Source organism: Miscanthus floridulus, chromosome 10, assembly GCF_019320115.1.
Source record: "Miscanthus floridulus cultivar M001 chromosome 10, ASM1932011v1, whole genome shotgun sequence".
Taxonomy (NCBI): Eukaryota; Viridiplantae; Streptophyta; class Magnoliopsida; order Poales; family Poaceae; genus Miscanthus; species Miscanthus floridulus.
In genome coordinates, this window is record NC_089589.1 from 41,587,840 (window position 1) to 41,601,256 (window position 13,417).

At 45.2% G+C, this 13,417-nt stretch overlaps 1 pseudogene; it reads right to left on the reverse strand.

The window, feature by feature from the left end:
• Positions 1–6,197: 6,197 nt before the first annotated feature.
• On the reverse strand, positions 6,198–10,464 carry LOC136488480 (nicotianamine aminotransferase 1-like; annotated as a pseudogene).
• Positions 10,465–13,417: the final 2,953 nt, after the last annotated feature.

Here is a 13,417-nt window from a genome sequence, read left to right on the forward strand (position 1 = left end):
AAGGAGTGCTTGATCTTCTCCCGTGGTACCCCCGGCATATCTATAGGTTTCCAAGCAAACACGTTGGTGTTGGCACGTAGGAAGGAGACGAGCATGCTTTCCTATTTGGGATCAAGGTGAGCCCTAATCTTCACGGTCTTGGAGGGATCATCGAGGCCGAGGCTGACCTCCTTGACTTCCTTTGACTTGGTAGAGGCATGGAGAGGCTCAAGCTCTAGGATCTCCAAGTCTTTGGCAGGCACTGTCTTGGCTTCGGTGACCACGCTAGCCATCTGGATGGAGAGGTTGGTAGCTTCGACGAGAGCAAGACTCTCCATCTTGCAAGCATAGGCGATGGTGAGGTTGGCCCACAGGGCCAAGACTCCAGCAGGCGAAGGCATCTTCAGCACCAGATAGACGTAGTGCGGCACGGCCATGAACTTGGCCAGAGCTGGCCGACCAAGTATGGCGTGGTAGGCGGTGTCGAAGTTGGCGACGTAGAAGTTGATATGTTCGACGCGGTAGATGCCTACCGTGCTGAACTGAACTAGTAGGGTAATCTCTCCAAGCGGTTTGGAGTCCCTACCTAGCACCACACCCCAAAAGGTGGAGTCGAAAGGTGTGAGATCGGACAAACCAAGGCCCAGCTCTTTTAGGGCTCCGACAAAGAGGAGATTCAGAGCACTCCCACCGTCAACGAGCACTTTTCTAAAGAGCACATTCTATATGGTTGTGTCGAGGACAAGGGGAAAACACCCCATGTAGGGAATATCCACCCACTGGTTAGCCCTGTTGAAGGTGATGGGGACCTCAGACCATGGGCGATAGCTGGGGTTAGCGGTGGCGTCTTTCATAGTAACGGAGAGCACCCGCCGTGCTACAAGCTTCCACTCTCTTCTACTCTTAGTGGAGGCGAGGCCCCCGAAGATGGTGGCGACCACCTTATCGTGGTCCTAAAAGGCATTGTTGTTTCCCCTAGGTGGTCGGCGACCTCTAGCTCCATCGTTGGTGTCGTCATTGAGCCTCTTGTCCTAGAACTCCTTAGCCAAACCAATGCAGTCCTTCATCTTATGTTTGGCGTTCTTGTGAAGAGGGCACGGGCCATCGAGGATCTTTTAGTACTATTCATCGTAGTTGCGCTTGGCGCGAGGTTGACTGACGGCGGCGATGATGTGTTCTATCCAGCGGCGGTGATTTTGGCCAGGCCTGTGTCCTCATGTCCGATCACGGCCGCTGTCGCGATGGTAGCTGCGGTCGTCGGGGCGATGGTCGCTGTGGCGCTGGTCATCGGGGCGGTCGTCGTAGCAGTGAGACGGGCGATGAGTGCCTACATCCTCATTGAAGCGCACCTTGGCTTCCTCAGCGTCGTCATACTAGTTGGCCATTGTGATCATCTCTCCGATACCGGTGGGCGGCTTGCGGTTGAATTTGGAGCGAAGCTCGCGATGGTGGAGTCCTCGGATAAAGGCGGTGATGACTTTAGCTTCCATGATGTTGGGAATAGAGTTCCTCATCTCAGAGAAACGTCGGATGTAGCTACGGAGGAGCTCGAATGGCTTTTGGTTGATGCGGCTGAGATCATGCTTGGTGTTAGGTTGAGTACATGTGTCCATATAGTTGTCGGTGAAGACTTTCTTTAGCTCTTCCCATGATTCAATGGAGTCTGGCGCAAGGCTGGTAAACCAGTTCATGGCAGGTGGCATGAGCATGATGGGGAGATAATTTGCCATGATGCTGGTGTCTCCTCCGGCGGCGCGGATAGCAGTGGCGTAAGCCTATAGCCACTGTGTCGGGTTCATTCTTCCTTCATAGGGCTTGACCCTAGTGATCTTAAAACCACGGGGCCACCGAAGTGTTTGAAGCGCCCTTGTGAAAGCTGGTGGCCCCTCAAGGTTGTTGACACCGTCATCTGCGGCGTTGCGGTCAGGGATAGGCTCGAGGGCTGAGTTCGGGTTGCCATACTCCTAGCGGCGACGCACTTCGTCTTCTTGGAGGTTGTCGTACTCCTAGCGGTCACACATCTCGGAGGTTGCTGAGATGCACTCGAATGTCCTGTTCGACCTCCTGGTCGTGTTGGTGATTGTGTTTGGGCGATGGCCCCTGGCTCCCCCCAAGAGAGGTAGCGACTGGTCGATGAAACGACTTTGACTGGGGCGGCGATTGGATCTTAGCGTAGCTGATCGGTGAATTGTGCTCATAGAGCATGATGGTCTCTGATCCTCGCAAATCTCATTGACCTGATAGTGAGCTGCTTTAAGCATGGCGGCGATCTTGGTGAGCTCGGGTGTTTGAGGGAAATGAGCGAGCTCGTTGGCAGCGACTGCCAGATTGGCGCTTGGAGTCTTGAAGATGTCGTGGCCGTCGACGTGGAGAAATTCTTCATCGAGGTTGCGGTGAAGCGGGAGCGGTCTTCCTTGTGAATCAAGCTGATTATCCCAAGCAGCCTCGGCCCTTGCAATGGCTGCCTCATTTTCTCGGCGCTGTGCATGGTTGATGTTCCGGTTCTCCCGAGCAACGCACTCCTCCTCAGTTTCGCCGTTCCAAGGAGGGCTGTCGATGTTGACGTTGAAGATCACACCACCCCGGAAGGGTGGAAGGAGGAGTTGCTCAGAGAAGGTTTCGGCGAGGGTCTCCATAGAGCCCTGAGACTTGGAGGCTAGAGTTTCTTCTGGGATGGTCTGGAGGGGCACCCCAGGGCTCTGACCTAAGTGTAGCATGTTGACGGCTGGCGGAAGCTGGATGGCGACCTGGTCGGCGAGTAGATGGGCACAATCCACCTGGTCGGCGAGTTTGCCCCTCAGGGCATGTTGGCAAGCGGCGACGACGTTGGTGAACCCGAAGGGTAGGGCCATAACCCTATAGTTTCCTGAGCAGCCTCCGATAGATCTGGATTGGAGGGTGGTAGGGGTTGAACCAGAGTGTCCAGAGTCGATTCGGTGATGGAGAGACAATTGGTGAGCTTTAGTCTGACCCAATCGATGGATTCGATCAGATCGTTGTTGTTGATCTGCCTCCTCTGGTAGCGAGGAAGCGGACAACAAGTCATTGTTGAAGGAGACCTTAGAATCAGCTCCAAGATCGGATCTATAGTTGCAGGTGCGGGGGTGGTCGACACAGAACCGATCTGCCCTAGCTCGAGGAGCTCTCCGACTCTGTCAGCGTTAATGACCCACGAGATGGATCCGACCGTGAAGATCTGGCCGGGCTGTGGAAGGGACGAAGAGCCTACGGAAAAAGGAATCGTGTTCGACAAGGAAACAGCACGCACACCCCTACCTGGCGCGCCAACTGTCAACATAATATCATCGGTAGTCCTCCGAGGGGTATCTCACGAAGGTAGATTGATCGGCGGAGGAGCGTGAGATCAAGAACAAGAAGGCAATAGAGACATACGAGTTAGACAGGTTCAGGCCGTCAGTATGACGTAATACCCTACTTCTGTGGTCTGTTAGTTTGTATTAGCTATCGTATGATATTGCGTGAGTTTGGAGGGGGGGGGGTCCCTGCCCGCCTTATATAGTCCGGGGAGCAGGGTTACAAGTCGGTTAGATCTGAGAGATAACCGAAAAGTAATAACTAATTACAAGAATCTTGGGATCATACATATCCTAATAGATATCGTAGTATCTTCAGGATATCTTCCCGGTGTCTTGCAGGAGGCGCCGAGCAGAGTCGTGCCCCACAAGGCTTCATCTTGTGGGCTAGGCCACCCCCAGGGGCGCAGCCCATGTGGCCTACCGTGGGTATTCAGGGTCGTACACCCCACAATGGTTGTAGTTGAGTACTAACATCATACTACCCAATGCAATAACCCATAGGCATCAAGGTACAAGGTAACATAGTACTAGAAAATCCTTAGTGGCAGACAAGCTAGACACATGCAGTGTGAATTAAATGATTAAAGGTGTATAGGACAAGGAAGATCCCATGCTATATTTGCCTTAAAACTCATGTCCTTCTTCTACTGAACTGTAACCTCCAAAGGACTTCTTCTCGATAAAATGAATTATTTTAATATTTGGATAAAATTTACCAAGTTTAGTTTGAGCTAGCGCAAATTTAGTTATAGGAAAAATGTGAATTTTCAAAGTTTTCTAATTTTGACGGGCATTTGGATGATATGATATTTGCTTGTTGCTTCTTTGTGTGTTGAGAGTGAGCAAAGTCTTTAAAATACGTTAGAAAAAGCTAGAAAAATTTCTAAGAAGTTTGGAGAGATTGATTGACGGATGGGGAAGGAAAATCGACCTACTAACGTATTTTAAAGACTTTGCTCACTCTCAACACACAAAGAAGCAACAAGCAAACATCATATCATCCAAACGCCCATCAAAATTAGAAAACTTTGAAAATTCACATTTTTCCTATAACTAAATTTGCTCTAGCTCAAACTAAACTTAGCAAATTTTATCCAAATATTAAAATAATTTATTTTATTTAGTGTTTTCTATGCACAACCCAAAATCGGAAATTTTGGGGTGTGACAGATAGTTTACATGTCCAAATATTCGATATAATTTCTTGGATCGGATTTGAGACGGTTAACAATGTTGAATGAAGGCAAATAGTAATCGATGAGATCTACAATTTTGTAATTAACAATTTTTTCGTTTGAAATCATTTAGAGTGTCAATTGACAATATAGAATTTAGAATTGTGTAGTTAAAAAAAGAGCACATAGCTAGTATGGATGCCTGAATGAGGTCTTGAGTTCGAACGTTGAAAACATATATTTTTTATTGTAAATTATCACTGCCGGATTTAGAACTGTCAGGATTTTTTTATTTTTTATCACTTATCACAGCCATACCTAGAACTGGAAGTATTTTCTGATTTTTACAACTTATCAGTTATCATTATCGGGTCATGGACCGGCAGTTGCCCTAACACACTGTGTGATCTGAATCCAGCGGTGATGGGCCTAATCCGGCGTAGTGGAAGTATTTTACCCCCAACAAATTCAATCCACCAGTTCAGCTTTGAAGTATAGAATAGACATCCATCCAATACTATCTATACCAGCAAACTGACTTCGATTGTAATGTAATAAGGTTTTTAACAACCAACGCGTACGTGCTCAGTTGGTTAGATTTATAGCGATACGCAACACTTGTGTGGCAATAGCTTGTATAGTCAACTATACATGATTATACTAATTGATGGCATGAAAAATAGACGACGCCACATCTTATGACTGGGGTAACGATAAATTAAAACGTGATGCTGAAATGGCCAGAGCAGGGAGTGAAACAATACTGATGCAATGCAATGTTCCCCTTGAATCACTGTATTTTGCGCGGTCCTCCGCGTACAATTCTTCTCGTTGGACCGCTCCGGGGACGGGGAGAAGACAGGGCCGGAAGATCCGGCGGTGGCAACACAGCAGTCGGTACAGAGAACACCACCGGCGAAGTAGACGGGCCGGTTTCGTCGCGGTTGTTGTCGCCGCCGCCGCCGCTACCGCTGCTGCCTGGTCGTCGAGATGGAACCGTAAAAATGTTTGTGTGCCAGCCTGAAACCCCCAAGTAATCTGCTGGTTTGAGTTCATACCTTCTGCAGAAAATTCGCCCAGTGCAATTTGCAGATGCTTCTTCGTGGGCTCCATGTTGTTTCTACATAACAAACAATTCGTTCGTTTTCTTAGTACGTACTTACTCCAGCTTAGATTTGATCTCTCTTAATGATCAGAAAAAGGAGGACTAGTTACTACTGCTCTACAGGCATCTGTTTATCAATGGAGAATGGAGCCTCGCTGATGAACAGCTTAAATTAATTGTGCAAGCGAGGAACTCGGACGGTGTTACCTGACGGCGAGGAACACGAGGCACTGTGCCCGGAGCTGCTTCAGCTGCTGCTCCGTGAACGCCGGCGATGACTGCGAGGGTCGACAGGACGAAAGCATGCCGGCCTTATTATTCTCTTATTATATCATCAGATGAAGTGGAGGCATCAGGTCCCTGTTTCTTCTCAGATGTATTAGTTATATATGCAATGTCATGGAAGTTGCCATTGGTGCATGATTTGTCTTCATCTAATTTGCAGTTACTATCTGATGCAGACGGGTAGTTATAATATCACGGCACGATTGATGCCATTTGTAAATTGTTTACCTTCTCTCAGGCTTATGCTGTCCATTTGTTTACCTTGGACGTCTTCTGATGGTGCACGGCACAGGAAGGTACGTGTAGTAGTAAACATAAACAAGACCTTTTTTTTCCTCATGCAGGGGGAGTGCGTCGATGCAGACAAAATGCAGGACAAAAGCAGGGAAACTTGTATGCCTGCGAACCAGAGAATACCTCTTTCACTATGGACAGCATAAGCAGTCGTGTAAGCAGTGCCAAAAGTTTCTATGTCAAAAACTACCAAGTAGAAATGGACAGCGTTCACAGTCCCCTCATGTATACAGTTAACTAAATGCTACCAAACAAATATTTTGAATGGTTTACTCTCTTGGAAAAATGGTGACAAAGAAATCTAAACATAAAATACACTACCGGAATCCTCAAATTTGCCAAGTGTTTTTATGTTTGCCGAGTGTATTCCCTCGGGCACTCGACGAACAAGTTCTTTGCTGAGTGCTGCGCTAAAAACACTCGACAAAAAAAACACTCGGCAAAGAGGGGGTTTGCCGAGTGTCAAAAAAAACACTCGGCAAAGAAATAAAATCTTTTTTATGAAAAAGAAGAAAAATAAAAAAAAAATAAAAAAACTTTGCCGAGTGCTCAGATCTAGAACACTCGGCAAAGAAATTTTGCTATAACACCCCAGCCGTCCTGCTTTGCCAATTGCCAGTCATGTCAGCACCTCTGGCATTTAGCTAAATGAAATGCAAGACCTTTCCACTACTGTTTATAACATAATCAATGGTGAAGCATGAGATGTGAAGAATTAACCTTAGTCTTCTGAAATACACCATTAGGATCATTGGTAACAATCCATCCAAGCCGCCATCCAGGCACGGCCCATCTCTTTGATATGGACCCCAGTGTGAACGCTGGAACCACTGCCCCAAACACACCCATTGGTACAAATTTCCTCTCTCCAAATGTCAAGTGTGCATATACCTCATCTGTTATAACAAATATGCCAAGCTTCCGTGCAGTCTCAGCAACCTAGAAAATCATGGACAGAAACTTGGCGTTCAGATTATTCGCCAAGAGCTCATCAACTATTGCAGAACCATGAACCATTAAAACTTGCCTTGGCTAGGTGCTCATAAGAGTACACATTGCCACAAGGGTTTCCTGGGTTGACAATGACCATGGCAACGGTGTTCTTGTCAGCATTAGCTTGGACGCTATCGATGTCAACCTCCCAGTCTTTTCCAGGTAGAAGATCAAAGTATCGGGCTTCCATGCCATTGAAGACAGGCCTTGGAAGCAATATGTTGGCACCAGGACGAGCTAATACAGAGCAGATTATCCCAATTGCTTGAGCGCAGCCACTTGTGAGGTAGACATCATCTGGTGATAATTCGTATGGCAAATCATGGGATAAGTGCTGCGCGATGGACCTGAAATTCAATTTGAATTTTAGGTTTTAGGCCATCTTGACTTAACTATGTTCAAAGTTGTGACGAAAGGAGGCATACAATTGAATCTGTAAACCATAGAATTTTTCAAAAAGAATCAGTGTCCAAGCTCCGAGATATCAAGAGGACTCAATGCCAATTGACTGCATCACTGAACTGAACACAAAGCACTAGACCACAGGTGCAGGATTCAGTCATGAAAAAAAAATTCTCTTTCATGAAACATGAAAAAAATGACATGCTTAACACAACCTAGGGAAGGGAACCTTATAGTTGGAACATGAAGCATAAGGGAAAGAAATATTTTCCTTGTAATATAAATACTGGTGGCTATAACAGTAATTTGACCAAGACAAGAGTAGTTTTCTTCAAAGCTTTGTATCAACTCCATGTATTGCTCCTGAGAAAGTAATAAAAACTTCCTTTATCAAAATGAAAAAAGAGTGGAAGATGAACTTCTCAAGTCTTAGGGTGATAAGAAGGTCAACCTAATATAAGGTTCAGTGTTCCCAAAAACAGAGCATAAACTTTGGTAAATAGAACTCGCTATCAAAAGTACACCTCTGATTTATAAATCTAGGGAATTAACAACATGTTGATTTCAGATATAATGAGTTAATGGTGTACTATCCTTTTCTGATAGACAATCGTTTTCAACAAGATATTTTGAATAGGGTAAAACATATTTTTCAACCTTCAAGTTGCACGTCAATCCAATTTTCAACCTCAATTAAACTACCAAACCGGATAACCATCACCCTCCAAACGTGAAAACTGGACAAATTTAGTTTTCTTACTGGTGCTATTCTAGTTTCTTAAAATAATAAAATTCTAGTTTGATCTCTAAAAAATCATAGGGAATTACTAGCGTCCGGACGTCCTGATGCTACTCCAAGTATCAGACGATTCCGTCAGGTGACAGCGCGCACGGCCCGCACAACCTTTCAGGCCCGCCCCAGTAAATTACTATTATAGACATGTACACATTGTCTCACGTCACCCACTTGCATCAGCCTCATAGATCCATGGTCGCTCCTCGCGTCGTGCCGTCGTTTCTCGCACCGTTTCACGCACCCATGCGGGGGCCGTACCACCTTGAACGTCGACAGCATCGAGAAGAGGGGGAGGGGCATGGCGGATGCCCAACCGGCGCAAGGAGGAGAGGAGACACCGAGACGAGGCAACAGAAAGCGAGGAGGGAGATGCAACACCCGATCTACATTTGAAATATCCTCATACAACGCTTGTAACATCCGTCTGAAGGCAGATGAAACACTTGAAATATGTATCCGGAACACTTGCAAAAATACCTGAAAAACATTTAAAAACCATTGTAAAACATACGCAATATCCAAATAAAACACTTGCAACATCCAATAAACACATTTGTTACATACGTTTGGAAAAACGGATGAAACATTTGTAACAGATACTTGCAACATACGTGTACAACCATTGCAATATATGCAACATCTCGATCTACTTTTGCAACATCTGTATGAAACACTTGCAACATAACTCTGAAATAATTGAAAGAAACACTTGCAACATGTGTTTTCAAGTGCAATATCTACTTGCTGCTCGAACAAACGGAGGCTCGTCGATGCGGAGCTCGATACTGAAGTAGCAGAGTGGGGGATGCCAGCGGGTGGGCGGCGGCACCGTGGCCCCGCGAGTGGCTGCGCGGCTCTCAGTGATAGGGCAGGCAGGTACGGTCCCCGACGCGCCACTGCGGTGGACACGGCCCGTGCTCTCCCGGGACAGGGTCCAGTGCATCACCGTGGAGCAAGCCGCCGCGATTAGCACCCACGCGGCCGCTGCCTGCCCACCTCCTCTTTGTCCTCGCGCCCGCAAGATTTGCCCCCCATCCTTTCCTCTGCCTCCGCGCTCCCAAATCTACAGCCGCTCCTCCTCTTTCTCCTCCTTCCCACCATATGCTCGCCACCCACCCAGAACTTGAAGGAAGCCTGGAGACTAGAATCAAGTGGCACGGGAGAGTAGGAGACCAGAAGGAAGCCTGGAGGCCTGGAGAGGGAAGGACGGTAGGGGCGAGTCATGGTGCAGGGGCTTCTCAAAAGAGGCAAAGCTTTCACGAGTCCCTAGCGTGACAGCTGCCTTAAAATAATTACCCCTACGACTAGCTACTCGCAGGCAGGCGTATTGGGCCGGTCCACAGCTCAGGAAGTCCACGTCCGGACGGACGGACGTCTTGAGTAGAGCATTTTCAAAAATGATAACTAATTTGTTTCAAATAGGAAAATATGAAACTGTTCTATTTTTTTCTATAAAAATGTTATCTACTCCGTATTTGTTGGTGCTCTATTTAGAGTTATTTTTTCAGACAGTGAGATTTTCAAAAGTTTTTTTTGTCTGATTTTGGTCAAACGCCCTTGTGACAGGAGGCAGTACTGACAGTTGCTTAGTGAATCATGCCGCTCACAACGAATGAAAAACGGAATTTTTTATTGTGGAATGCCTGTGCCAGTCTACTACTCTACTCATCGTATTATTTCAACATCAAGTAGTTAGTTTTGCATACAAATGAATTTTTTTTCTTATAGCAGATAAATAATATAACTTGTGCAAGGAAAGCGATAGTTGTTCAAAAAAAGAAAAACTTTGCAGCCATGACGTCGACGTCACCTCCGTGCGGGCTCAAGGCCGACGCAGGTGGGGTAGCAGTTGTGCTCCCCGGACAGGAGCGCGCCGGCGACGGCGTCCACGGCCTCCGGCGCCGTGCGGAATCACGGAAACACCGACGGGTCAGCCTGGGCCATCCGGACCAGCGGCCGCGGGCCGGCGCCGCCGCTGTCGGCCACCATCCCGGCCATGACCCGGCCCAGCACGCCGCGCACCGAGAGCGCCGTCAGGCCCAGGAATGTCTCGTTCGCCGCGAAGTTCCACGAGGCCGGGGCAGCCGCCACCGCCCCATTGCCGGCACCGTTCTCCATCATGGCGTGGTGATTTCTGCGGCGCTGCGCGGGAGGCTTTGGCTCTGTTGGCGCCTTGGCAGCGGCCGGCGGTGGCAAGGGAGAGTCGCTCGTCGAATAGGGTGTTTCAGAGTGTGCGACAATGCTGGGTAGTGGGTACCTGTGTGGACTGTGCTGCTTACTTATAGCACAGAAAGAGAAAACTCCGATGGAAGTGAGTAGGAAGGATCGGAGCTAGCAGTAGCTAAACTAAGAGCAACTCCTATCGTGGATTATTTACTGCTGGCTGGTTTGGTGTGAGAGAAAGACACTGTTCCCGGCTGGAAATTTACGATCGTTTACGAGCAAGCGAACAGATTGCAAGAGTCTCTTAATTTATATTCTTTCTAGTTAATAGAAATCGAGTTTTTGGTGAAAATACTCTCTAATAGCTTCTTTAATTAAATCTTCAAATATTCTGGATTTTTCCCTAGTTAAATATGGAGAGTGAAGATGACTCTGTGGAGTACCCATAAGATATAAGATATAGAGAAGTTGTGTAAGGGTGAAAAATAGAGACAACAATTCTTTTATTCGAATGAGTCCTCGAATAATGATTTAAAGAGTTAGTTTAAGAAATACCCTAAGAGCTTCAAAGTTCCATCAATAAAGCATTCTCTAGGTAATTATGACTTTCTCGAGTATATGGGAGATCTTAGGATTATATCTGAACTCACCCGTCCTAAACTTTTATTACAGATTACATTTTATTTTTTTGACGTTTTCGTAATACAGTATGGATATATTAGTAATCAAAATTTTGTTTTGAGACCGCTTCGATATCCAACTAAAACAACATTTATTTGTGACTACTAATGCAGGAAAGTAGTTAGGGAACACTTATCAACATTTTCATGATAAAAAAATGTACTAAAAAATTATAAATGAAAGTTGACTGATTTTCTAAATCCTGAAACGGAAACGTGGTTCAATAATTCTGAAACCCGTCAGAAATGTGGCTGTTTCTAAAGTCCAATTCATTTTAGAATCCAAAATGATGCGCTACTTATATTTTGTAATATATCAACAAACAAATAAATATCAAATTTTGCGATATACCATGACACACAATTTTATAAATTTCTAATGTATTCTTGTAACACTTTAACGTGCTAACAGTAGACATACAGCATCTTAGACTGAAAACAAACCTTGTGCAATTGCTGCACCTCCCTGAAACATACTCTGCTTATCTTGCTACAGGCACCAACCACCAAACCTCCACGGTGTTTGTCACTTGATAGCGATTACCTCACGGTCAAAAGGCAACATATTTGACAACATTAACAAACAAAGTGGACAGAATAATGGACGCCGCCGTTTCCATCAAAGCTTAAAACAGCAGATTTAACAATCCATATATTCTTGGTTGTTTGGAACTTGTGCATGGCCCCGTTCGGCTTACCCTATATTCGATTTGTTCGGCTTGTTTTTTCAACCGGAACAGTATTTTTCTCTCACAACAATTCAGCCAGAACAGTGCTTTTCAGCCAGTTTCAGCCAAGATTCAGCAAGCCGAACGGGGTAACAGTATGCAGTAATACATTATCTCAGTTGCCAACTACAAATTGAGCACATGTCATACTCAACAACAGGAAGCAACTGAATGCTAAACAATGCAAGTCATGACAATTTGGAACCCTCCAAGAGAGAAAGAGAAACCAACCATGGCCACATGAAAGAATCCAAACAGTAGAAGGCTAATTTGAGTGGTTTGTCACAGGCGCCACATTTCTTGGCTTGGCGGCCAAGCTAGCAATGAGTTTTGGTGTGAAACGTCTCTCGCATTGCTGGCTGCTATGCAATAGCAAGGAAGCTGCCATGTGGAAATGCAAGTTTAACTTGTTTTCTTTTGGTCATTAAGTCAACCTAAACTCCAATTCAATGAGCTAATTAAAATCTCATTGCATGGGAAATAGAATAGAAATGAACTACCTGACTACTGACCCACAGCCTGTTCGGGAGGTCGTATCGTATCGTAGATTATTTACTACTGGCTGGTTTGGTGTGAGAGAGAAACACTGTTCCTGGCTAGAAATTTACGATCGTTTACGAGCAAGCGAACAGGCTCATCCCTACTTTCATGAGATTGTTCTCTTCTTGTTTTTTTTCCATACTACACTTTATAGACAAAAATGGAGTACATTATGTCTAGAATAATAATACAGTTTACGTACCCGCAAGATCACTCAATTATACCTCATTTAAATTGCTATTATCAAGTGTTGATGTTGTTGTAAGATGGTGTTTGTGGGTTAATGCACTATTTGTTACAATATGGAGATATTCTTGTGAGCAAGATTATAATGGCTACAAGTAACAACATTTGTCCATTTTGTGCCAACTCATGTGTGACGCTGGTGTACGTATGTTAATTTGCCACGGTTGTAATTTGAATTTCCATTTGTTTCTAAACTTTGTAACTTTTCATACATGAACAGAGACAAACTTCATATGAAAAATGTAGGGTTAAGCAAGATCTTGAGGTCGTCCAAATGTTAAAAAGAATCTAAACAGTGGATAAAATGACATGTCATGTGAGCACAACACAAGGTTTAGATTGGTGTCTTGCTTTTGTATGAAAAATTTAGGTTTAAATGTGTTTTTGTTTTTATTTTGTTCTAGTATGTCACACCCAATTTTAAGCACAAAATCAAATGTAGAATCCTATGTGTGCCCAAGAATCAGTCACATACATAAGACAACAAATGACAACTGTATCAAGAGATAATGCTTTATTATCTAACGAACAACGATATCACATAGAGACAAGATATTTGTCAGAGCAGCGTAAATTACTTAACATTCTAATCTTCAAGTGAAGCCTCCAAACACCATAGGAACAGTTGACTGGGGGTACATACGCCTAGCACTCCTCAAAAACTTTAATCAAGCTCCATCTTTTGTTATCCATCCGAGATTTTGTCCAAGTAAT